Below are 27,036 nucleotides of genomic sequence, written 5' to 3'. Positions count from 1 at the left end.
AGTTACAGCTCGCTGGCAGTCTATTTTAGAACAATTAATACTAATATTGCTTACTCTTATTTTTTTATACTCGATATTCTAATTAATCAATATCCTTAATTTCAATCGGAGTTGAACTCTTTGCACCGACACGTTTTGCGTATGTTCCGTAAGTCGTGGTCGATATCAGATACAGGGAGCGTGAAGATATATAATAAGAGCTGAACCTGAATTAAGGTGATTTTCATGTGAGAACCTTGAAAGCTCTTCCGCTTAAAGTGCAGGAAAAATTCTGTCTTTTGCTCTTTTTTTTTTGCTTGGATTGCTTCTTCTGTCCCTCAGAAGAGCAGGAATGCACAAGATTTCTGCACAACAACTTCGCGTAATTTTGATACTCTGTCAGGTCTTCATCGACTGTATCATAATCGTGATTTTCATCCAACAAAGATCTCAGCTCCAGTCACTCTTCGCACAAAATGCCGACCGCAGATGGTTGATTAGATGCGTATCAGCCTCATCAGAACCAATTCTCGTACCGTTGAGTACGACTGGCCCAACTGACAACGAGCACCAAGAAACCCAGCCCAATAGTTGAAAACCGAAGTCTCATCACCACTGTGATCACATGTTTTCGTGAACCTTTTATCTCTAATTTATACTCTGTCCATCTGTATGAAATGCTAAGCATTTCATACGGAAACCGTTAGCTAGCATTACTTAATACGCCAAAGCACAATGGGGTGCATTAAATAGTGGCAATCGTTACAAACGCTGCAGTTTTGCTGATCTTTCGGGAGAATTTCGGGAGATCTTTCTTGAGGGAGTATTCGGAAATTTACTCAAGGCTATAGAAGGTTAAGCAGATTTCCATGGTTTCCGAAGTAACTTCTTTTACCACTTTTATTCTTCCTTCATTTGACAACTCTATCAATATTTTGATAATTAGATAAACTTCATTTCACGTAAAGCTCTGGCTATACTGTTGAGGAGTTTCTAGGGTTCTAAAGAAAGTTAAAAGTTTCTGGAGATACACTTTTACGGATTTGCTTACTTTTATTTCGGTAAAGAAAAAAAAAGAACGTACGAAAAGTTCTTTGCAAAACTATTACATTTTACTTATTAACTTTGTAAGCACCCCTTTTCCTTCACATGAGAAGTTGCGAATAAAAGACTCAACTAACTATGTATAGGCAGCTGATTTTGTCAATCCTGATGGCACGTATAAGACAATTATTTTCATGTTACGACTAAGCTATGTTCTCCAATGAAATATCTATCAATCAATGCATTGACTGCATCAATTAGCACTAACGCTGAATCTTCCATTACAAGGACTCAGCCTGTTGGTATTCCTTCAGTAGGAACGGTTGTTACTTAGGAAGCATAGTTTAATCCTTCTTACCTTATGAAAACATAAGCCTATTTCAATTACTTAGTAACTACCGTAACAAGTAAACAGAGTGCAATCGGATTTGTACGACGGTGAGTTCTTCCTAGTCAGATTCGCTGCATTGATTGTATTTCACACAAGGTTGTCACCTCATAACGATTTGTTCGACACTGAACTGTGAACCTTTTTATTATTAACTGGCGAATATCGCACGTATGCTTGTTTCTTTTCTAGAATACCGTAATTAATTTTTGTGCCATGATTTAATTTTTCCATAATTTAATAGGCAGCTTGGAGGATAACTTTGAAGTCGCGAGGGGGTAGATCGCAAGGAGCCCCGCAAGACTCCTGTCCAACAGAGAAAGAGCAACTCGACATAGTTGACTTTCACCTTTAAAACTTCATAGGCACGTTATCGAATCCGATCATTTTATGGACTATTACGTTTTTCATTAGCATCTATGAAAGGGTTTTCATATATCAAATAGAACACATAAACACATAATAACACTTGAATAATATGTAAACACATCTGTATGGACCATAGAATAATTAAATATTTTGATAGAAACTAGTCTACTCTCTTTAGTCTTGACCCAGTATCACCTTGTTACTTATACATATATTCTCGTAGAAGCACAATAAATGATTACCTATGGTTAATGAGAGGATCCTTATCGAATTTGCGTTCGTTCTCTCGAGCACTGTAAAGTAAGAAATCAAAAACGCATTTGTCTCATAATACTAAGACAGCTTCAGTTGAGTCCCTTTAAAAATATCGACGATGATTGTTTCTGTTCGCCATCTTATGGATCTAAGGTGAGAAAAACACAATGAGAAATTAACACTTTAGGCCTTGGATAAACTAACAGTGAAAAGGGGAAAAACAACATCTATCAAGCGAGTTAGCTGGAAACAGTCGTTAACTTGATGAGAATTTTAAGAAATTGAAGAACATCTTCTGGGCAGCTGACGAACCTGAGGGCCTGTCAACGTATGCATGTCGTCGGACCAACAATCTAGTCTAAACTCATCCTGGCTTCGAACTTCCGTCACGTGCTTTTGTTGTAAGTCTCGTCATTTTTGCACCTTACCTGTTTTGCGAAAAGGACTTTGAAAAATCACAAGACCTGAAGTTCTATATTTTAGCTTTTCATAAAACTTGCACTAGGCAACCGTGTTTTCCAAAAGTACGAGTTTCGATCATTTGAAGGTCAGGCTCCGCAATCAACAGATTACCAGCCTTAATTAATTTAACTCCTTGTAGTAAAGGCTGCAGTAAACTGTATATATAGGTATTAGCATTAACCAAACTCTATGTGCCTATTGATTTGCTGTTGGTCCGATAACGGATGACCCTCTGTATCCCTCAAAATTATCGCTACTTAATGCATAATAAGTTTATTCCGAAGCTCGTCGTCATTTGCCATTTGCTTTCCGTGGCCTTCCTCTGAGGTCATGTTAATCTGGCAAAAAGATACGTCGCCGTTTGCGCAGCTTAGACGAAAACATCACTAAATATTAAATCCACTATTCTAATTAAAACATAAAAAAGAAAGGATATCATAATAACGAACGCTGATGTTGCAGAAAACGTCGATCGGTATGACGCTTTTTGCAGTAAAGTGTTAAGAAATTAGTTTTTCTAACTCCGATGATAGCTTGATTATGGTTAAAGATATGATTAAAGGCTATGATTGACCAAATTATTAAGCCACTCCACAAAGACCAGCACCAAGACGAAGCTTGATAGCCTTTGCTATTTATTAATGAGTAACCGTAGTTGAAGTTATGCAAAATTAAACGAGGTTCTACGTACTTTCTTCATGACTGAACTTACATGGTCCTTTCCGTTTATTAGTTATACTTCGAGGACAATTGTTGTACAGCAAAAAAGAGCAGAAAATTCATCCGAGAACTTCATTTCTTTGAGACAAGTTACATGCTACAAACGGAAAAACAAATTGTATAATTGGGAAATGCCTGATTAGAATATATACATATATTTTTTCTTTGATAGTCCCAATTTGATGCATATTTATTAAGGGAAAAAACTGTGAATCGCGAAAACATGCGTCACAAATGCAGTGCCCTTTCCATTAGTATTATCAATTTACTTTTTACAGTTTTCACTCGATTTAAATAATTGATCGATAAACAACAAAACTATGATGCAAAACCGTCATATTTATATATTTCATACGTCAATGATAAATAACTGTGTAGTTCATTCCTATTTAGTGTAATTTCAATAGCGTAAAAAGTTCAATAAAATTATTCTTGTTGTCATTTACCACGGGCGATAATAAACTTTCGCTTGTAAAAAAAAAAAAACAAGTTAAACTAACTATTGACTGTGATACGATATAGATAGGCTAGTGTTTTGCTAACATTCATTCTGCCAACATGAGTTTCAGTTAGAAATTTTATTACACAATCTCAGATTTATTAGACAATCGACGTGGGTTACGTATGACGCTATCAAGCCCGGCCGAAGCAATTAAACGCTGTCGTACGTCTCTTTCCTGACCGTATTTATATGCTAACGTATTATCACTGCAGCAACGATTTATTCACAACTTCGAAATTATAGCTCCAGCGGGTTCCGAACCAAGTGTAGCCTTATTTCCATAACGAAACGAAAATGAATTGAATGTTACTGTAGATAAAATTTTTTAAATGGACGATAATTGCAGCTTTTATCCTGTTGCAAAGTGGCAAACTAGAACAATAAGGCCCCTTGGCATTATCGGTCGTAGTACCGACTTCGAGACAATCTTCGAGTCTCGCTCTAATTCGACGTTATATTTATCCACAAGCATTTGATTTTGCCTAAATTTGTTAGCATGTATCAACTAATCTACGTAATACAAACGAGGCACGTTTATCTTTGCGGTATAATTACATAGATTTGTCTCCAATTGGACATACATCATTCGTTTGTAGCCTAATTTGACAAATACACACACACACACACACTCACACACATACAAATACAACGCAATATTGTACCTGCCCTTGATACCTCTTCGAATATGAGCGGTATTCCGGTCGTCGTTAAGACACCTTGTATGCGTTCGCCAGTTCTTTGTATTTCTTAATATCCAAGTAGAATTTTCACAACGAACGAACGAACGGAGCGTAACTTATGCAGAGACCCAACTTTCCATTAACTTGTGTGACTACTTGGTCGCCACAGAAGAATATACACACCTTTCTACAAGATAACTAGCAAAACAGCGTATTCGCCAGACGATCGCATATACCATCCTTGGTACTGAAATGAAGCAATAAATGTTGCGAAGAAGCATAAAATATAACGATGACAATAAAATGCACGTAAGAAGTGTATAAACTCACAGCGAAAAAATGGACTCGAAGATAATTTTGCTTAGCCCTAAGTCACAACGTTGGAACTCCAATAGTTTTGTGAACATCTAAACCTAGCCGATCTGCACCTTCTCTGATGGAACAAAACCTCTTTAGCGATAAATGAAAAATAGACTGCCCGAAGGTGTGCTCATCCATGTACGACAAACACCCAAAGACATCGATAGACCTCTACAAGTAAACAATTTGCAGTGTATTTTAATTTGACCAACAAGATTTAGTCAACTTTCAGGTCTGGTATCCTAAATCCTGAAGTGCTTTTGCATGTTTTGTATGTGTATATACAACATCGTATGTTTAATTATATCATGTGAGTAGATCAACATCGAAAAACGTCTTGCATTACCTATCTCATTTTCATAATAATAAAATTTCATAATTACTGATAATTCGTTTCAGAAAGGTTTATTATTAGTAGAATTCACGTGTTCAATAGCTGTTATTTAAAACTCAAGCTTTTTTTAATCGTGTTGCATTTCAAATGGGCTGATCCGTTAGCTATGTATACTGAAAGCATTTGCTTAGTGTATCAATATCGATTGACAGCTCCACTTCACGGTGGAATAACGGCAAATTTGGTTATAACTTGAAGTGAGGAAATGCATCAAGTTAAACGGCTGCCATATTCTATGCCGCAAGGAACATTCGAAAGACGAGGTACATATTTCGAAAAAAAGACCGCCTAGACTAAAGGTTCACTTGATGCTCTGCAAACGAGCCTTGCCTATTATATGTTGAATGCAAGAAAAACCTACTCGCATTGTGACACAGTTGATTGCGTTCGTAGGCTTACCTTCATAATTTTCATCTCCTTATACTTTTAAATATTCGTAGGACAATCAGAACTAGTCAAACGTATCATGAATTTTGATGACGCAGTTGTTGCAGAACGCCTGATACAAAGCGCAGGACGCTTAACTCTTTTACTAAACGAAGACAAACACAATCTTTCATTGAAATCAAAAAAATCGCTCAAACGCCTTTTGCTGTTTAACGAAAACTATCATTTTTTGGGGAGCATAATGGCGAGAGTTCGAAATCTCAATCGAAGGCGCCATAAGAATACGATAAGCGACATCTTTCTAAATTATTCTCGGTTTGTTCATGGAATGGCCGACACCAGAAAATATGAAATGCCATGGAACGTCGATGATTAGATGAACTGAGAATGGAGCTGTCGCTTACCGACAGACAATCCCATTCGTCGGAGGTTCAGCAGAACTTCTGTGGACGACAAAGTGCTTAGGAATCTTTGAAGTACGGATAACAACATGCTAATTATCTTCAGGCGATTGTATCGGCATTTTTGTCGTAAATGTTAATGAGTACAAGGAAGCAATTCAATTGCGGTGCAATGAGGGATCAAAGCGGATAGGACTATTTGAGGATGCACTTTTGAAAAAGCGAATTTCCATATCGATTCCTATAAAGAAAAGTGTAGAACAACATAAAACAGATCCAGATAGAACAAACCACCTTCACGATCAGTACTATTTTCATACAATTTGTATAAAAATTTGAAACACTAGTCGACATGACCCTGAGTCCCAACACTGATTGCAGTTTGTCCAAAACTCTTCGACCAAATAGGAAGTCGTCCACTAAAGGCTGATGGCAATTGGATTGTCAAAATCTAATAATGTAGACGGAAATTGTTTGTTCAAAATACAAGAAAGCCTTTTCGAAACGAAAATATAGAATAATAGGGTTCGTGAAATACCCTTTTCTTTTTTTTTTTTTTTTCTTTATGGGAATGTCCAGTGTCTCACGTGAACGTTTGAAATCATTGCTGTGCCTGCCCGTCACATGGCAAGCGGGCGGTTAGCTGCGCTAAGTTTCGAAAAGCACACTAACTACAGCACTTGTAAGTTATAATGCGGATACCTCCGGCAAAGTTACGACGGATAAGGATGATGTTTTTTAACAATGAACACTCATTTTATGTTACAGTAATGTATTAAAGAGGCAACGTTTTGATTAACTGCTCCTGCAGTATTATTCCTAAGGTCGCATAAAAACACTATCGAGCAGATTCTTATAGCAAAGATAAGGTGTTGTTGATAACCGACTAGCATGGTTTTCTAGCACCTTGTATTCGTCAAACCAACTCCGCACATTAGTACGTATTCCTTTGTTTGTTACCTTTCTTGCCGGCTGCTATGCTTGCAGGTGGACCCCTCAATGGCAGCTTTCGTTCGGGCAAGCTCTGAGCATATTTATTACGGCAGAGAGTTCGGATCACCCAACAGAATCTACGATAATAACGAGTCATAGCCCGCAAACAACAATTTCAAAAGAGTTGATTCTGAGATGCTCGTTTTTACAGAATCTTTCAAGTACTGATCCATATTTGAGTCCGTATACAATTGACGCGCAGCTATGGGTTTTCACTGACCTTTATCACTCTCTCAAAGAACGGTTAACGTCTATCCATCAACTCGTTTAGGTATCCGGATTGTGCAAGAGGATTTCGTTTAATCGTCTGTCCTCCGATCGACAGGTATTGAAGTACCTAAGGAAGAAAAAATTCTTGACATGGTGGTTTCTACAACTTGCATTCACTCCGAGGAGGGCAGGATTATGTTTCGTTAATAAAGGCTGTAAAAGAATGACCGGGTAGAGATACAGCCGAGAAGTAGCGTGTTCCAAAATCCATAGTTAAAGGAATTGGTGGTAAAGAAAGCGCAGGATTACTTCTTCCGGGCTATCAATGATTCAAGCCAAAGCTAAAAACATCAATAACGGAGGTTTTTAGGGAAACTTGTTAAAGCTCGTCGCTTACATGGATACTTAGTGGAACGAGATCGACGCACTTTGATTTGATCAGCGACATCAAAAACTTCTCTTTTGTACCTAACGGTTGTAAAGCTTATTAAAATGATATCGACATCGAAAAAAAATGACATCGTGGAGAAGCTGTTCTACATTTACTGCACTCTATTTAGAGCACTGTTCGGCATTTTACGCATGGTACATATAAAAAACAAATAATTTTTCACTGACATAATGAAGAAAAATCATAATCGAGAAGGTATTTTCTAACAAATATATTGCAAGTTGTGCTGATTCGGCGTATCGGGAACGTTGGCTTACTGTCACAAGCATTCTAACAGAAGATAACTAAGTCTTTTGTCTGGATAAAAAACACATTCTAACAGACATTATAACAGAGACCTTTTCGACGACTACATATTCCCGAAAGCCCAGAAAGTTGGAAAAAACCCGCGGTTGCGGAAGCTAGCTCAGAGACGCGCGTGCATGGAGTGTGACATCAGTTTCCGATTCATACTGGCGCTTCACTCATGAATTCTGTTGTGGATGGCCTTTCGAAGGCTCTAGCTATGCAGCCCCTTAGCAAACGGCTTGCTTATTACATGACCGTCGGAATCGGAAGTGAAAGTTCAAAGTGACATGGCCGGAATGCTATTGCTTGTATCAGTGGGGTCCCTCTCTGTGACCCAACGTTAACGAGGTAATTCGGCATTGTGCTTTATGTGTGCATCCTGACTCCCTGAGGGTTCACGACTCATATGGAACACCTATCGGGTGCAATTTGTTTTATATTGTGTACAAATATAAATATTGAATGTTCAATGTCTTTTTAATCTGATAAGCGAAAAGAAAAGAATGAATCACACCACATAGCATTATAAAATATTATGATTTACCGGCATTTCCAGGTTTTGATCTTATTCCACAATCGTTTTCTAGTTTGGTAATAGTAGTACCATCTAATTATTCCTTGTATAAAAAGGAATGAGCTGTTTGTTGCAATCGAACACAGCCAACTGTTACAATCTGTTCTTCGTACCGTACAGGTTTTCCTTGATGATATATCATGATACAGAATGCTAGAACTTGTATGTTAATAACTACAAGTATCCTAGCACTTTCTGTTCATTATTATTATTATGAGAAACAAAATGACAGTAATGGGCACAGGTAAAAGCGAATCACCCCTATTGATTCTGCAGGAAACAGACCTTTTATGCCTTAATGCCTTTCAATGATTTCACATCCATTTCAGCCCAGTTTTCAAAAACGGTTCTGCCTATTTTATATACATCGGTGATTGCCTCAGAACCTTGTTGATTCCTCCATAAGGTTCACTTTCCTCATAGGAAATTCTGCAATAAAGAGGAAAAAAAAGGTCGTATATTTCTTAAAATCCATGTAAAAACAAGATAATTCATGTAGATGTGTTTCGCGATTAATTATGATAGAAATAAGTAGTTTGAGATGGGGACCGGCATTATGGCTAGCAAGTAAAAGCTGCGCAGAAAAACAGGCTCTGATGCTGAATTTGTTCATGGAATAAGTTTCTGTTTTTCTTTTTTTACAATGCTCCGATTTGACCAATGGTATAAAGTTTATCGTGTAATAATGTTCATAATGATAATATTGGATAGATATATAATTATTTAGTATATAATTATTAAAGACGAGAGGAATCGTTCATTTCACACACCAATCCGCAACAAGCTAACTGATTTTAAGCACGCAATTGGTGGGCTACGCCGTTTTAGTAAATGGCTTCCACCCGCACAGGAAGGCTTTTCTATTGAGTGTCGGTTTGAGAAGGCTGCAAGACGTTTATTGGCGACGACAATCCGTGAAAGATTTTGAGAATACAGAAGTTGTTAGTCCTAGTCATTTGTAGAAACCGTTGCAACCCTGTAGGTATTCCTGCAGCGCGTCTTGAAAATATAAGGTAATAATAGGTATTTAATTAATTTTCAGGAAGTATACCACAAGCACTCAAGGTTGACATCTTGACCTTACCCTCAAATTACAAGTAAATTCGTTTCGTATGAAAATCTCATAACCAACATATGGCTAAACGTTTTCCGTTTCTTATTAGGAAATGAGACAGCAAAGAAAATGTTACTGATAGATTTAATCAAGTAGACGCTGTTTAGTATTATCGAGGGCTGGCATGGAATAACCAGTGTTAACATTAGAATGAGTCCACCCTGTGTACTAAAATTGCGAATTTTGGTTGCAGTTTACCAATATCGTGAAGAATCGGTAATACTTGACTTTAGCAGGTCTTAATGTGGTGTCTAAGGGAATTTCATGGATGAGCGCAGTATTTTAGGCCAGAATGGACTAACAAATAGAAAAAAAGTCACATTCGAGACCTTGCGACTCGGATTTACTTATAAGTAGAGCCTGCATCAGCGCATTGTTTTTAAAGCTAGTCAAAAGTTATTCGAAATTATCTGCTATCTTTTGGCCTACTTTGTAGCTCTGCTATCATTGGAGGTATGGTGCAGCTCAATAAATATGATTGTGTGCACTCGACACCTCTAATATTCTGTATTGTTATTATTTACGAACAGACCCACTATCGGTAGCGGCTTCAGTACATGCTAGCTTTGAACGTCTATGCTGTCGGCACATATTTCAGGCTTAAAGGTTATGGCACTACAATTTTTAACCCCAAAGGAGTTGCTTGTTCAGTGTTTATTTCTCTAGAATCCTCTCAATAATGGCTCTGACCTTACGTATCACTGAATGCATGCCACTCAGATGGTGCTCACTGATTTTCGCGGTTCCTTTAAGGAAGAAGCTCTGAGGGAAGCTTGTATTATTATTTCTGGCTAGCTATACTTGTGCCTCAAAATGGGTGAAAGAAATTTCTCAAAATGGGGTTTTCTGCAAAAGACGTGCGTTGATGTTCCTGGATGAGTTTTTTACGTGACTAGTAGTGTTGCTCGCCTTCGTGCGTCCCGTTGAGCTCTCTTGAAGAAATGGGTTGGTTTTGATATGAAAGAGAAGCAGTCGACTGAATTAAAGGAATATGATATAATGGTCTCCTTAAATGTTTCTTTTATATCCGAAATTAACCGATGTGTTAAAGAAAACGAACCTAAGGGATTCATTAGAACGAGAAATAGATCGAGATAGATGCACTTGGCCTTTACTTCCATCCAATTACCAAAATGAAAAACTTCTATTTTGTTCCTATCACGTTGGAGTATGACCTCTGCGTCTACATCAAGAACATAAGATATGATAGCCCAAAAAACCTTCTTGTCCAGACCAAAACTCGGGATATTGCGTGCGGTGATTCGAACCGAAATCGGGCTAATTGTTATTCCGTGATGGAACAACATCAAAGTGGTATCTGAGGGGCTTTTTTGACACAAAGGCAGTATGACTCACAATGTTTCGGTGCACGACAAATCGCGTGTGTTTGTTACAAATAATAAAGACGAAAACAAAATAATTGGCCGCGTTAATGCCGCTGGGCAAATTGGCAAAGCGCATCTAGGTGGTTACAGCTCGCACTTATCTCAAATCTGGCAGTTCCGGTAGGTACTTTAACTATGTGCTAACCTTGGGTGACACACAAGACAAAAAAAAAATGACATATGATGAATTTTTGTACGAAGCGTCGTTTATACACATGAGCTTCAAGAATCCTGCGGTGAAGCCTTTTAGTACACGGCTGGATCTTTTCCAAACTCGAAAGATCATGGCCGTATGATTTGTATTGGTGATGCGTAGCTCAACAACAGGCGTTCTTTTGCTATGACTAATTGTGGACAGCGACTGTGCAGCAGGTATGCTAGATAGTTACGGAAACGTTTCATTCTGCATACCGGCAGTGCGAAAACACCCGCGTCGTAACTTCAAAAATAAAACCAAACGAACGTCAAGAACGGCCAAAAACTGAATTAAACGAATAACTACGAAAAAAAACCAAGAAAACCCACTTATCGATGTTGTATTTAAGTAAAATTTTAAATGTTTAACGTTTATAATAACGACAATTTTATTACATCACATCAACCTAATAGCTGGTCAGATCCCACAATACATGCTACCTTTTTCCAGTCAAACAGTTGGTTGCGTATTCAAATGTGGTTGTTGATTTCAGTGTAGAATATCACACAAGGTTCTTTAAAAAATGTTTTTTTTTACAGATATTATCACTGCAACATTAGCCAGAGCGAGCTTATGGGTGTGCGGTGTGCAGTAAAAATTACCGGTGTTATTATATATAAATTATTACATATAAAAATTCCACACAGTCTTGACGAAAACAAATTTCATAATGCATTTAGATTCAGGGCCAACGATACTTTTCCTTTAGACCTTACACATATGCACGATAAAAAATTACCTTTATTGCAAATGGCGCTTTCTTTCTACATTTCTACAATCTAGAATACTAGCATATATTTTATGGAACCAGCACTACTAAATTAATGTTGTCCGATGGTTTTCACAGTGAAATGAGAAAATCACAATCTAGGATATGGTATGACTTCCCGCCAAGATGGCGGAATAAAGAGATTGGTTCTTTTTCTAAAACAAGGAGAAAACGCTCAACGTAGCTTGCAGCTGCGTTGAACGGGTCCTTAATGACGTCCACAGTTGCGACTGTCACACTACAATAGTGACCTCTTCTGACCTGTAAACAACGGTAAGCAACCAGCGCTCTTTCGGTTTCCTTTTATCTTTAAGTAATCGAATATCGGGAAAAGGTGCAATATATTAATGTTTTGAAACTCATATTGATTTTAGAATAGGTTGTACGTTTGCCGCTAATCGGCAACAACGTTGGCAGCTTATTCATTCAGGTAGTAAATAAGGCGAATTATAGTAAAACGAATATCTCTTTGGAAGTTTAATTTCAATGTTTTCATTTTCAATATTTCCATTTCAAAATGTTTAGATTTATATACGATGTCACATTATGTTTTTGAACTTTAAAAAAAGATTTAACAAACGACTATTAAAATTACTGATCATGGTTTTGTAGAAGACGATGCAGCGTTTTGAATGGACTGAAAAAATGGGCGCGTGGGTATATGTAATTCGACCAGGGTCCTGAGTGGTGTGAACCATATGATACGGTCACACGGGCTCTATAGATGTTTTTTTGTACTTCCACGCTTGAAAAGTAGCTTTTTCCAATTATCAGGCTTTTAGGGTAGAGCCTTGTCGTAGGGCAAATTTTATTATTCAACACAGTTGTAACAGGGGCGCCCTCATATCATCTCTGCAATTCCTATAGTGCCATAACGTCACGATACATAATACATAGAAATATTATGTTGACATATAGCAGAATAACCTGTAGGCGTAGAAACCTATCGGTGCTTAGCTGTGGTACCGTGGGTGTACTACATAAGACTATGTTATGTCAATGCGAACAGTTGAATTATCACAGGGTGTTTCAATTTACCAATGAGTGATAACCTTCATTTCTGAACTCGTACCTTATTAGAAATGATTAATAACAGCAAGAAGGGTGGAGGAAGACGGTTTAGGTTTGGATTCGAGTGCTATGATATCCTCTCTAAATATAAAGTTGTCGTTAATATCATTTTAAGCAGAAATCACAGGAAATACACGCGTCGTCACTTTCGAGCGTTTGCATGGAACACAATTTGCTAACCTGGACTTGGACTTGTAATATGATTGTGTATGCTATCAATGTAAACTTGTGTAACGTAAGAAATTTATTTGTAACAAAATGTACAAAAAAATTGGCTACGGACCGCAGAGAAACTAATGGCGAAATGCACAAAGTTGTTTTCCATGCAAATAAACACAAATAGGACAAACAATGCCATACGCAGACAGCAAATAATCTAAGGGTAGTTTTCATCCATTTCAGAAGAACAAGATGAGGTCAAACGTATGAGTACGTAGAGACAAATACGATTAAATGCCGCAGGCTTATTTAGATTCAATGTTCGAAACGAGCAGAGCACTTTTCTCGAAGCAAAACTGAGGCGAGTGCGTTTGTTGTAAACAACGATCCTGCTAGAATCTCGTTGAAAAACTACAAAAAAAGTATACTATAGACATGGTAAAAGACGGTAGTAGGGTAGGGGCAACATCTGTTAATATAACTTGTTTTATAGTTTGTGTCTAAAAAAACTATTTTTAAACATTTTCGAACAATATATACAGAGTCCTAACATAATTGTCCAATCGGAGCTGAGCTAATTAGAACGAAGCTCGGTTACTGTACGCTTTACATAAAATAACGAACGTTTCTTATATGAATTTATTTTTCTAACTATAATTACGTGCGCAGACAATAATATTAACTGAAATCATAATTCAACTTATCCGAGAGCTTCGCAATCGCACTGGAGGGGTTTCTTGTTATTTGGCAACGCCAGATACGAACCGAGTAGATGATCTGTTTTTGTTGCCTGTTTTTTTTACATATATGTACACGTAACATTAACATAACAGATTCGTCTATGTATAGGAAAATCTTACTAGACCAACTATCTATTTGGAGTGACTTGAGTCGAGCGACTGCAAGTATTGTCCCATCGAGGGTCACAACCGACTCAATGTTATCGTATCTATACTTAAGTCAGGCCAGAGTTAATTTCCTCCCGTAGAGATCGACAACTGTGCATAGAAGTTACAAACACAAACGGAGAGAAGACCAAGAGGAGTTGCTGTGCACAGAGATCAACAAGGGATTAAAAAAATCCATCATCAAATTTCCCGTCGAACTTTCTATCACCGAGGGCTACCGGAGCATGAGAAACAGGCTTTGTAGAGGTATGGCCCACCGGATAACGAATTGGAATGGGAATAATTGGCCCACCCCGAACAAGTGCAGCGGCTGCTGCTAGGTCAAGAAGGCCTCGGCGTCGGAGGTCACGTTGAGAACACCGACATTCGACAGTACCGTCAACATTAACATCACAGAAAGGACAAGAGCACAGCGCCCCTGGGGCGAAAAGGGCAACGTCGTTATGTACGATTTTCGATGAACACCATGCTTACTTTGCTAGCTACGTTGAGCTTTTACTGTTACTCTGGGGAACTAACTCGCTGACAGCCCAAGCCACTTGATCACTGTAGTTGAAAACAGTAGTCGCGTTTACTGCAGCGGCATGCGCTTATAAAGGCTAACTGAATGCTCCGCTGGGAAGGGGGGCGAGATGATGCAAAACTTTTAGCGGCAGTTGGATTTCGGGAGATGTCACAGGGTAGATACCCTATACATTGCTGCCGACTGCCTACTAGTGTTCGCGGTTGTCGTTCACCATTGAATGGCGGTGACGGAGTGGAAACGCTTGACAGCCATTGGGTAACGCGTAGGTCACTCCGCAGGGGCAACTAAACCCGCTATTCCCCCGCAGAGAGTTCGAATGTTGACTGGATAAAGCTATTGCCGGGATTGATGCGAATATGAACTGGACTACAAAGGCTAGCTAAATCCAGCTGCCATCCACTATGAAGTTTCGTCTGGTGTCGCTGACGGTCCACCGAGAATATCAGAGATCATTTAACGAAAAAAAACCATGTGGATAGCTAACCGAGACTAGCCTGAAATGAACGGCCCGTTTTGGGGGGCACGTGCATCGCCAGGCTATGCAACGTGTACTACTATTTTGTTTGATTCAGTTAATAGTTCATAAAAATTTTATAAGAATAATGCGAATCGCATGAACATCAACCAACATCTAAAGGATTTCCTTTAGAGACGCTCAATCATTAATGTTAACCGAGTCTTCTCTAGTTCGTGATTGTTATAACCTTTCGTCAATCGACAAGGATTTGCTTACCGAAAAGGACGTTCTATTATTTTAACTTAAAGCGCACAAGGATCATTTTTCCTGTGACGTACCGCGCTCGTATTAGTGATATGTACAATCGCCTATCTTTGATGTTGCCGGAACTATTGGTTTTCAGCGTAAATGTTCAGGCATTCTCTTCAATACATATGGACATCATCTAGCCGTGCTAGGATATGTCAATAATACTTGAGAAAGTATATAAGGTCATTTTCTGAGGACTTCTGAGATAAAACGCCAGATACGCATGATCACTGTAAGCACTTAAACTCTTTAAAAGTAAGCCGTGCGAGTCTCTGAAACATCTGTGCCAGGTAACTTTCTTTTCGTGTGCCGAATGTACGCCAGATTTCGTACGACCGTATGTCGGGTGTGGCCAGTGACGTGGTCGAAAAAACCAATTAGGTCAATGTACTACATCGAAGCGCCAGCTTCAAATCCTAAACAATTTTTTTAATCTAAGTTCATTAGTTGAAAACTTTTATAAGCATTTTCGACAAAAAGCGACAAAACTCTTACGAAATTCCAAGTATAATCGGATTCCAACAATTATTAAGCAAGATATATTACTTGCAGCGTTCAAGACATACATGACGTTAAATTTAAGGTTTTCGGATGTGGGGTTTGAAGTCGAACCGAGCTTGATAAGCGCATTTTTCGAAAATTTAAATAAAACTTTCGTTCATTGTTGCCTATTATTATTATTATTATTTATGGTAGAAACAAGTAAAAAAAAATGATAAGGACTTAACATCTTAGACTGTAGCGTATAGTTAAACTGTTCGTATTCGTAGTGAATAAACACCCTTGCAAGATTCCGAACATTCGTGTTGAGCACCCCTTTCCCCCATACGATTCGTAGGAATAGGTTTTTATAGGCACATATTGAAAAGGAAGAACCTGTGATGAAAAAAAATTTGCTGTTCGCGTTCAACGAAATAAAGGACAGCTTCTTTCCTGATACTGATTTTTTTTCTCGTGTAAAGTACGTTTTGCTAATGTTACTTTGAAATTAGATTAAAAAATCATACCATCTCAAAAAATACTCAAAAAATGTGGCTGGTTTTATAAGACTGAACAACTTTATTAATGAAATTTATTTAGAAGTTCGGTTATGTAAAATTCAATTTGCCTAAGAATTTTGACAGATTCAATACAATCGAATGATTGGTGAGATATAGCAAAATGGTGAATTAAGCTAAAACGGTACAATTTAAAAGATCCATACATTTCTAGAAGATCTGTGATCAACTTTTTGGGGCCGATCATATGCAGCTCGTATAGGTTCAAATCGTTTAGTACAGTTTCCTCTTCAAAATATAGATAGTAGAAAATCGATATAAGGATATTGCGTTCACAATACCACTGAGCAAATTAGAACTTGTAAAACAATCAGAAAAAAGATGATGCTTAATTTAGAATAAACTTCCATGGGCTACGTGAAGCTATGATTCCCCTGTGGTGTGAAGTGAGGCAGCAGGTCTACTTCATTTCTTGTGGTGTGCCCGTATAGCATCGCGCACAGTGTTTTAGAGCGCTGACATAAAACAGCCATAATTAAACAAACGTCGAGGAAATAATATTAAGACTGTTTTTTTTTTTTGTTTCTGTGTAGAAGATTTAACTAGTAGTTTACTTACATATATACATGTGTGTATGTGCATGTTAGTACAACACATCTAACATTAATTCAATATAATAAAATGCTAAGCAGTGGATACGCGTTTACTTTAGTACAGTTCAATTTCTGTTTGTTTGTAACAGCGTTCATCTTGTGTGAAAATACTCCATTCGAGATTTAACCTATACTTCATTCCTAGGCTTTGCCGCGTGCAGAAATTTATGCAGACTCAACATTTCGTCCAGTATTTATGTGCCCCTAGGCTAGGAGCTAGAGCTCAGCAGCTTAATGCATTTGAATCAACACTCTTATCTTCAGAGAACTGACGAATTTTTACAGCTGCAGTCAAAGTTTTAAGTTTTAGTTGTAAAAACTGCAGTAATTATACCTTAGCGGTACATACTCGTTTTAAAATTTTATCATCGCTTAACGTTTATCACGCCCACTTCTTTCTATAAAGTATTTTTCACTCAGATCGACCTCTAACTAATGCCTCGACAATGTAGAGCACATATGCAATGTAAAACGAATAGTAAGAAATGTATAAATTTAGAGTTTTCTTTAGTAACGTTTTTAACGTAACGTAGATCATTATACGATATATATATATCAAGGTTACTAACTAATTATAAAAACCACTTTAGATAATGTGGATCTAATTATGAAAGCGGTATAGCAATTGCAATCATAAGAGTAGTTTCAAGGGCGAATTTTTTCCAATAAATGACATGTTCATATCTTCGCGGCAGTCAGACGGATCGACACACCCCTTGACTACCAATATTATATTATTTATTATTTTATATTATTATAACAAGATTATGGATGTAAATTATCTTGTTTTATGGGTGAATAGTGCGCTGCCAGCCGTAGGAGCAATTCCGTTTGCGCAAAAGGTCCATGGCTAGCATTCAGTCTTCATAAACTAATAGCTCAATTACACAGTATTTTTTTTATGCTGCAAGTTATTAATCAATATATGAACATACTGGAATTTCAAGGCTGCAACGAAATCCGTTCGCATCCAGTAGCCCAGCTGAAACTTAAGAAAACACCAACGTGTAATAATAACAACACCGAAATTTATCGCTATTCAATAACTTAACACGCGATATGCTTCTGTTTGACCATTAAACGTTTTGTTACTGAACGGACATTTAAAAAAAGTTCATTTTGTAATAGATTTCTCGTTACCGTGTATTGAGTCTCTATTTATAATTAGATAATTTTATGTAGCATATAATCGATTTGTAGTTAGTCAGACTTTAGGACAGACAGGAAATCGACTTGAAAATTTCTTTACGATCGTAGCAATATTCTAAATTTCAGTATCAAGCATCCGGTCCATGTGACGATCAGGTACTCCGCCGTAGAAAGAGCTACAGCGCGCATGATCCCCTTTAAAATTCTTGATTCCAACACGGTACAGAGCAGACAGAGAGAGGTGTTGGCCCAGATACATGGATCTAAGAACGGATCACGTTCTGAGACGAGTTTTCCTTCCGTGCATCGACGGAATGATTCGGTGGGCCGTCGAAGGGTCTCTAGTTTTCATGACTTAATTGGAGTACGATGTTCTTTCTTACCGGGTGTCCTACTAGATCTCTGAAGATTGTTTTTTTAGTCTATTGAGTTGTCTTCCTATTGCTTGTTCCCTATTGCGATTGGCTCTGCGTTCTAATTGAGTTAAGTTGCGTCCTCGTTGTTAAACTTCACTTCGCTGAAGACTGTGTAATATACGGTTATCATGGGATTGAGTTCTCTTGCGACAGTTTATCGGTCTTCTTTTTTAGCTGCTTGTTGCTTATAATAAGACGTTCGTGGTTTGCGGTCAGTTCTTCGCCAATGAATACGATTTGACTATCCTATAAGCCAATGATTTCGCAATAGTAGCCACATTAGCTTCTTCGACAGAATCGTCGTGCGGTCGTGTTGGCAATTAAAATCTGTTCCGACTTCATCCTTTGTGTATATTGTGTATTTGGTGAAATGTATTTACAGGCTACACTGAATGAATTTACTTTAGGAAAGATTTCTAGTTGCCTGATTATGCTTTGCGCATTTTGGAGTTTATCGTGACATTTTCATGCTTTTAAGTTATTTAAAAAGTTTTATATATAAAAGTTATATAAAAAAAATCTACCTTCAGTTTTGTTTCTCTGCTACTATAATTGCTGCTAAAGTCTCAGTTACGCAACACATATCTAAAGTTCTGTACCTTGTTCATCCGCAATCACACAAAAAAGGTGCGAGATTGTATTAAGTCGCTGGGTTTCCTGATCAGGCACTACAAATATCACACATAGGTAGCACTTTTTAGAAGTTGTCTTGTAAAGCAGGGGCCAAATACGTCTTATCCTTATGGCGATTATCCGATCGAGACAATAGTCTGAATCATTATGGTTAAATGATTTGAAAAAAACAATTGAAGAATACTGACAGCTCCGGAACGGAACGTTTACCGTAAAGTAAAGCTTTGCTTTCGCTACTAAATGTGTTGATATACAAAAGGTCGTCGTTTAAATCAAACCGAAACTTACCGTTACGAAAAAGCGTACGTAGAGAAAACTAGAGTAGTCTAAGTGCACTCATCATCTTAGATGTTCCTTTTTCTAAATAATACAGCTTCGTGAGATAATAAGGTAAACAGATTGCTTTCTAAACCACGCACAAGAACCTACTGGATCTAGCATAGGTGCGTGTCAATTTTTTTCACATTTCCTTTAACCAAGCAAAATTTCCTAACCAAAAGTCTCTATCGAATGATGCGCTTTGCCCCATGTTTGACGAAATTTATGACATCGCTCCGATCGGAAATGGCAGATATGCCATATAGAATGACCTAAAATATCAAAAAATAAATTCTTCATTAAGTAGATAGATTCAGCAGCGAACAGCATAAATAGAAAACTGAAGCAGCAAGGTTGGGGTTAGGTAATGGCCGGGATGACCCGTATCGGCTAAATTGTAGTATTTTTTTTTTAAAACACTGTTACAATAAATATCTGCTCTAAATTTAATCATTAATTCAGCCGCCTTTCAGGTAAAAATTATTTCTTAATTAATTTTGTTTTCCGTAGTCTCAGTTGCAACGATCATCTCAAAATAAAGATATAATCTACATCCAGTCACACTATTCCAGCCGCACGAAAATCTCAACAATATACTGTGGAGTTGTTTGGAGGCCGATGCTCAGGACGTTTTCACAGAAAAGTAGTAATTTTGCACGTCCAACGATGAAAGTGCACAAAAAACTTATACGTTGTCTATTTTTTTAAGCTGATTATGAGTCAAGCTACACATGCAGTTTCGGTGTGACGACAGGTGGACTGAAAAGATGTAGGTTTCCATTCAAATAAAATTAAAAAGTGTTGTTCTAGCCTTACATTTCTTTTCGAACACACAACTTCGACTACACTTTTATTCATCGTAAATACGCATAAATGAAACACTTCCCCGTCATTTAGACCCTTTTCTTCAGGGTCTTTTCCCACAACAAGCAAAAGCAAGCCGATACCCTATGCATAAATCCAATATAAAAATTTGAACATCTTAAAGATGAACCCAGTATACGGTACAGCTAGAAACTTGATTATGGGTTTCTTTCCAATCTAACGTTGACAGAACGTGCATTTTTTCTGGGTATGACAACACTTGATTTTATCAATGAGGGAGAATATAAATGAAAACTTCAGGGTACGTAATCCTGTTGCCAAACACGATGTAAGGCACCGCTCTTAAGATGGACTTACCAAATGTATAATGGTTTTGGATCTTTTAATAGATCAAAAATCGAATATCTGGCAAATTGGACCTTTCCGAAAAATCAAGAACGGACATGAAAAGGAAAAAAGTACGAGAAGTTAGGAAAATCTAAATTAAAACTTAAAATATATCAAAAAAACATGTTTCGAGAAATAAGGAAACACGGCATATATGCATCGTTTCCAAGGTGCAAAATAAGTTGAACGATTTGGTTCTATAGAAAAAATACTAACATCTCTTAATCAATATCTGTTGAATATCCATTGAAAATTACACTCTTGCAATAATGCCCTGAAGTAGATCGAAAAGCCAAACGATGGATTCGCAGAACACGTGCCCCTAGAAACTACCTGTCTACAACAGAATGACAATTAGCGACATTTTACTCAGTATAATACTGTGTAAGCTCTCAAGCCCTCCGTGAGTCTTTAGGTGTGAAGTTGAGCGTTGTCGCGCCAAGAAAGTGGTTGAACTTCACTCAGTAATTTTGGCTGTTTCATGTTCAGTTTGTTATTATCTCCTCCGAAAATTGCTGATTCCCATGCCCACGCCAAGTTTTGAGCGCCTAGGGCCGACATAAATATTCAAAAAGAAGCCTATGCAAATAAATAAAAGTACCAGGACTCGTGGAGCTGTAGTAGATAACCCCGTATCAGACTACATATTAGAACAATGCAAAAACAGGGAGAAGCAAACATCTATACGGTTCGTTTTTGATTATTCTCAGATCATGCAGCACCCTTCTGTCAATCTTTTTTATGTCTCTGATTACATAAAAATGTATCGTATTTTGACAGGCACCAAAGACGAGCACTAGTATTCTTAAGCTTTAGGATTAGCCGGTTTCCAGCACAGCTATACACAGTTAATTATTCGTTTCCGCATCAAATCATTCACAAAACTCATTTTCGAATCCAAAATTTTCTTTCTAGAATTTTCCCAACTGTTTTCATCGAATACAATGCTTATACGAGCAGTCATCTCTACCGTGCCTCTGACATGAGTCTCATATTCGAAACCAGTCAAATCTACTGATTTTTCATACCGCACTGCAATTCGCCTGCTGAAAGCAAGGATAAGCCTAAACAAATCTTCGATACCAAAGCGCTTTAGGACACGTTGTCGTCCCATAAAAACCCCAGAAAACGCCATCTATCTGCCATATTTTTCAACGTTCGTCGAACGCAAAACGGTTTGACTGTGTTTTCTTCATCTGGCAGCTATCGAACAGCTCCGTGGGGATGCGCAGCTTGGTAAAGTATGTATCCGAAACCAGAATAGATATTATTCAACTGCGACGATTATGATCCAGTAATACATATAACTGTACACAGAGCCAGCTTTGTTCCTTCACACCTATCATTTCTGTCTACAATACCCAAGAGCTTACTGGGTCGAGGAAATACAAGATAAGATCTATTCTATATTCTAGTAACAAGGAAAGCGACAAGGAAGAAGACACATTGGTTTCAACAATTTAAGAATTGGCTAAAACGAATGTTGCCAATTCAATCGCAGTACATTATTTTAGATAACTTCTAAGGATTGTCTGATACTTCAAACATTACGTTACAGTTGTTCCTTGTTACAAGAAGCGCCTGCGTAAAGGTCTCAGTTGGAAGTGTGGGGCTAGGGGCACCTGGTAACTTATTACATATATGGTTATCGTAATACGTAGTCTGTTATTATACGTTCCTACACCAGACTCAGCTCCCGTCTGCTTCTAGCTGGGAATTCTCTGTTTCTGTTCTCCTCACGCAAATAACAATGTAACAATCATTTAATTGAGTTTCACAGTCTATAGCCACTGTTGTTGCGACGGTGCTGGTTTAAGTAAGATTACGATTATCCTGCCACCGACATAAAGGAGAGTATAAATACCGTGTGCGTATTCGGCCACGCGAATCTCACGCTTTCAACAAGATATATGTATCGTTCCCCTGATTACATATTTCAGTCGATATAGTTTCCTTCGTAACTTTAATAGGCCCGTCATTGTCTTATATCCAGTTTTAAATTTCGTCACAGCTCCGATTTATCCGTACGTATCTCTAGATTTAGTGTTAAATATAGCATTTCAGTACCGGTCGTAGTGTAACTAATACGCCCCCCCCCCCCCACTACTTTTAGATGCAGTAATAACTGTGGTCGTCCGTTTCAAAGTTAACTGCAACTCACAAATCGGTGCCGGTTTAAAGGAGAGTAATGCGCAACGAATGAAAGAGGGAGAGACGAAAAAAAATAAACAGTGTGAAATTCTGATGCTTACGTATTATTACACGTCCTATATTAGGACACTGTCAGTTATCGATGCAACAAAGTACCCGGTGGCCTCGCCTAAAGCTATCCAGTGAAGATGGGTAAAAACAACATGCACTTCAAGTTCGTCATATTGATTTTCCATAGCATTGAATGTGGACATCATACCACAAAGTAAACGAGATTTTGTATATTTTTGAAATCCGCCAGGTTTGCTCTTGAACATATGTTTTTTCAGTGCTTGCAGGTATCCGCTAAGGCAACATCCTGCAAGTTTGGTGTCCTTTCTCCTCGAAGCTGCTAAAGCTGCTACGAAATCTTAAGACAAACGCCAACTGAAAATGATTGTCTATATAAAGTAATTTTACGATACAAAAGAATATTGTTCATAGGGTCAGCGCATCAACTGCATAGTATTTTAATCATGTGATACTGTTTGTGTGGTGCCATATGAGAAACTCTCGTTATTTAATAAAAGATGTAGTTCGGCGTAGCCCCAGATCCGGCCAGAATAAATTCTACTAGGTAAATATCGCATGCCGCGACTTCCGAACTTCGCCAGAACTTCTGTAAAAATAGACCTCGTCATGACAAAAGTTTATCTAGTCACATAAGTATTGTCCCTACTGATTTAACAGCAGCTTAATATCACTAATTTCAGATAACAGAATTGTATACTTGTAAAGCACTTTTCCGGTCCCAAATCAAAAGTTGTCGTCAAGTGATTACTGAATGGAAAATTAGAAGATAAACTTGATAAGACGGTCTTCAACGAACCTGGAGCCGTGCGGTCATTAACCAGGCCCGGTGTTCTGACTGCGGTTGACATGAAATAGTATCGATCTCGATATGCTTTATATTTATAGATTTAAGCGTTTTTAGAGCCGATCTTTCGATTATGACAGCAGTCGTTTCTGTGAAATATAAAAAGATGGGAGCTGAAGATGCCAGCTAGAAATAGTTCCTGCCTAAAACAATATATGTAGACAATAAAACTTGCAAAAATGAAGTGGCTGGAGAGTGAAAGTATGTGCTAGTGAGTTGTGTAACCGTTTACCTTTCTATAATTAACAATAATAATGCATTTGTTACAAAAACAATTTTTACTCTGATGGCTCCCTGAATATATAATTTGCAAATGATGACGCCTAGTTTGTAATAACTAGTTCACACGTACTGCTTACGAAGTACTAAAAAAGAACCCTTTATTTCAAAGACCCTTCTCCCTGAACTAGATATTTCAGCTTTTATCAGTACGTATCATATATACATCAGTACATACCCTTTTATAAAGCTGTAGGCTTGGGACATGTTATTATATATTAAATTGATGCCCAAATAACAAGGTATCAACAGTTGTCGTTAAACGTTTTTTAAATCAAGTTAATGGTGCTGGAATATTTGGGAAATAACAAAAGTTTTAATTTTGAATAACGTTTAACGAAAATTTCTATGTTATTCGCCTTAAACTACCATTGACACCGAAGTTTTTCTTTCGTAGATTGTTCAGCATACGAATGAACCTAAAATCCCGACATCTAATATTTTATCAATATGGTTGCTCTCAATAGCAACACCATTACAATTTAGAAAAAAAAAAGGTCACAGAATTGAGAAAGAAACCACTATTTGTTAGGTCAGACTGAGGAAATGTCCATACTGTTTACAAAATTCAACACAATATTTTAAACTTTTTACACACGTGGGTATGAGCCGTTGATTACGGATGTGAACCTATCATTGACGCTGGTTCAGAAACTCGAAAAATAGTAATAAGAATAATAATGAACACACGCAATATACACTTCTCTCATATAGCATTACATAGATGCTAATCAAGAGACTCGTTGATGCTATTAATTTAAAAATAGAAAAACTTATCGACTAATAAAAAGATATTAAATTTAAAAGCAGTTTAAAAAAGTTCGATTATTCAAATCAATTTTCGTTTATCATTTAGCTACATATCTCACCCTTAAAAAAGCAAAAGCTTTTTTTATTTGATCTGATAAGGTTGAGCGAATGACGTCCAAAAGACTTTTATTAATTACGTTCATAATTTTTACAAATAAAATATAACAAGCAGAAGCAAAAAAAGTTAGAAAAAATATAAGTTAGAAAAGAAGAACGGGGGTTTTTTTAACCCTCATTTTACATTCATCTACAGAAAGTATTCTCAATGGCGAAGCATAACAATAATTGTTGACTGCTTAGAGTTACTAGATATTTTTTATGCAATGTACATGTGATCACAGTCTAAGAAGATAGGACTATGAAAATAGCGCTAAGGACTCCTATCTAGTATCAACAAGCGTGCCTAACAGCAATAACTCCGTACGGCTCCAGCTGACAACAGAACCCTATCTTAAATAAAAGTAAAAAGACAATGAATTAGTATTAGGTTAATGAGCTACTCAACTGTGCCAATACATGTGTTAATTTGGTAAGTGGTTTCTTTTGCCTTTGCAAGTTACCGACTTTCCGATCTTATTGTGCAGATTTCATAACTAAACAGCTTCAGGGTCCCGGCTTCAGCTTACCTTCCTCATAACTACTGCCACAAGTCCAAAACGCTTGACCGATCCTTACACGAGCGAACTCCCTTCCCCCATTACGATTTCAGCCAAAACGTCTGAAAGACGCTTTATTATTTTAACGTTTATTCCAGTGTGTGCTTGAGTTAAATCTATGTCTCGAAGCCTGCAGTAAAGGAAAAAGTTTTTTTCAAAAGAGTTAGTGGTCTGCAACGAAACGATTATTCATATCGCTGCAGAGGATACGATCCCGATTTAATACAGTGACGCAATCGCCAATTAATTAACATCGGTGACTCAATACGTTACTTGTTCGACAGCGTACCGTTGTGACGTTCAAGTCTATCGTCATTTCAGATACTGCTCGATCAATGTATAGTCGACTGACAGCCTGTAGAGACTCACTTTCCGTGTTTTGAACTCTGAGCAAGGCGCCAGATTGGACATCTTCAAACAATGTATTGCACTCGGGACCTTATCATGTGCCGGGCGAGCTTGTTTTTCACCGGTTGTTTACTATTATCGTCATGGCTGGTATGGCCTGCTTTTCTAGGAGGCTCACTATCCCGCTTATTCAACCCATTGACTTTGCTGTCGCCAGCGCCGTGGATCGCGTCGTCTGCCATGATGGCCTCAATGTCGCTTCAGTCGATTGATCTACTCGCGTGCCTGTGTTTATTTCCGTGCATCTCTAGTTTAACTTCATTGACATGCTTTCTAATTCATCTTTTCACCTCGTATCCAACCAACCTTCAATTGGTTCCTTTAAATACATTCCTGGTAACGGTATTAATGATCCAGCATTAATTGTTCTTCTTCTATGTATCATACTGTTAACTATATTATCATAAAGAACTAGATCCAAGCTTGAAGCTTACCAGTACATTACTATATGAGCATACTATTACATTTTCACTTTACAAAATATACACACTGCAGAACCTTTGTTTTGCAATTCATATTTAATTAGCGTGAGCTGAACCTAGGTCACTGCTGTATCCTATGAAAATTTAATTGGTAATTTGGCAACAAATCCTTTGGCAAGAACTATACGAAATTCCGTACATTGGCAACTACGCTGAAGGTTTGTACATGACTCAGTGGAACTACAGAAATGCTTGTCATCGAACTACACCGTTGAGTTAATTTGCCTAAAACATGGTTACAAAGATACGAAGTAACTTTAGTGTCTATTGAGTATAATTTGAAACGAAAATAAAATGTAGAACGAATATTTATTACCAGCCTATTGATTCTCGCATATTGAAATTTAATTTAGATTTTGCATAGTATCATCTTTTATGAGCAATATATATATATGTATGTAGTCAGCCAACATCCTATCTATCGTGAAAATATAAGTACTTGATTTTTATAATTTAAGTAAGTAATTTTATAATAATAATAATTTGTATCTAATACGAATACTTATTAAAACCACGTCTCGACCCAGCAAGATTATCTAAAGCGGTTACGATGTCCCCTAGAGTCTTATGATGATAACGAGAGATAGCAAACTGAACGTACTAG

General features: G+C 37.5%; 2 long non-coding RNA genes across 4 annotated transcripts; one reads left to right on the top strand and one right to left on the bottom strand.

Annotated features, from left to right (window-relative positions):
- Nucleotides 1-3,776: 3,776 nt before the first annotated feature.
- Nucleotides 3,777-12,062, bottom strand: LOC111271247 (uncharacterized). Of its 3 annotated transcripts, XR_002686763.2 has the most exons (5): nucleotides 11,892-12,031; nucleotides 8,743-8,886; nucleotides 7,155-7,271; nucleotides 4,382-4,646; nucleotides 3,777-3,990 (listed from the first exon to the last, which is right to left on the bottom strand). It is a non-coding gene; the product is annotated as an uncharacterized LOC111271247 (long non-coding RNA). The 3 variants fall into 3 exon arrangements; XR_002686760.2 differs by lacking the exon at nucleotides 7,155-7,271 and having other exon boundaries at nucleotides 11,892-12,062; XR_002686761.2 differs by lacking the exon at nucleotides 7,155-7,271 and having other exon boundaries at nucleotides 4,395-4,646; nucleotides 11,892-12,060.
- Nucleotides 12,063-12,080: 18 nt separating this feature from the next.
- LOC111271246 (uncharacterized) lies at nucleotides 12,081-26,744 on the top strand. The gene is made up of 4 exons (XR_002686759.2): nucleotides 12,081-12,194; nucleotides 21,646-21,971; nucleotides 23,211-23,497; nucleotides 25,864-26,744. It is a non-coding gene; the product is annotated as an uncharacterized LOC111271246 (long non-coding RNA).
- Nucleotides 26,745-27,036: the final 292 nt, after the last annotated feature.

This window comes from Varroa jacobsoni, unplaced genomic scaffold, assembly GCF_002532875.2.
Source record: "Varroa jacobsoni isolate VJ856 unplaced genomic scaffold, vjacob_1.0 contig00447, whole genome shotgun sequence".
Classification (NCBI taxonomy): Eukaryota; Metazoa; Arthropoda; class Arachnida; order Mesostigmata; family Varroidae; genus Varroa; species Varroa jacobsoni.
Note: the sequence above shows the minus strand (reverse complement) of the source record. Positions and strands in the feature narration are given on the sequence as shown.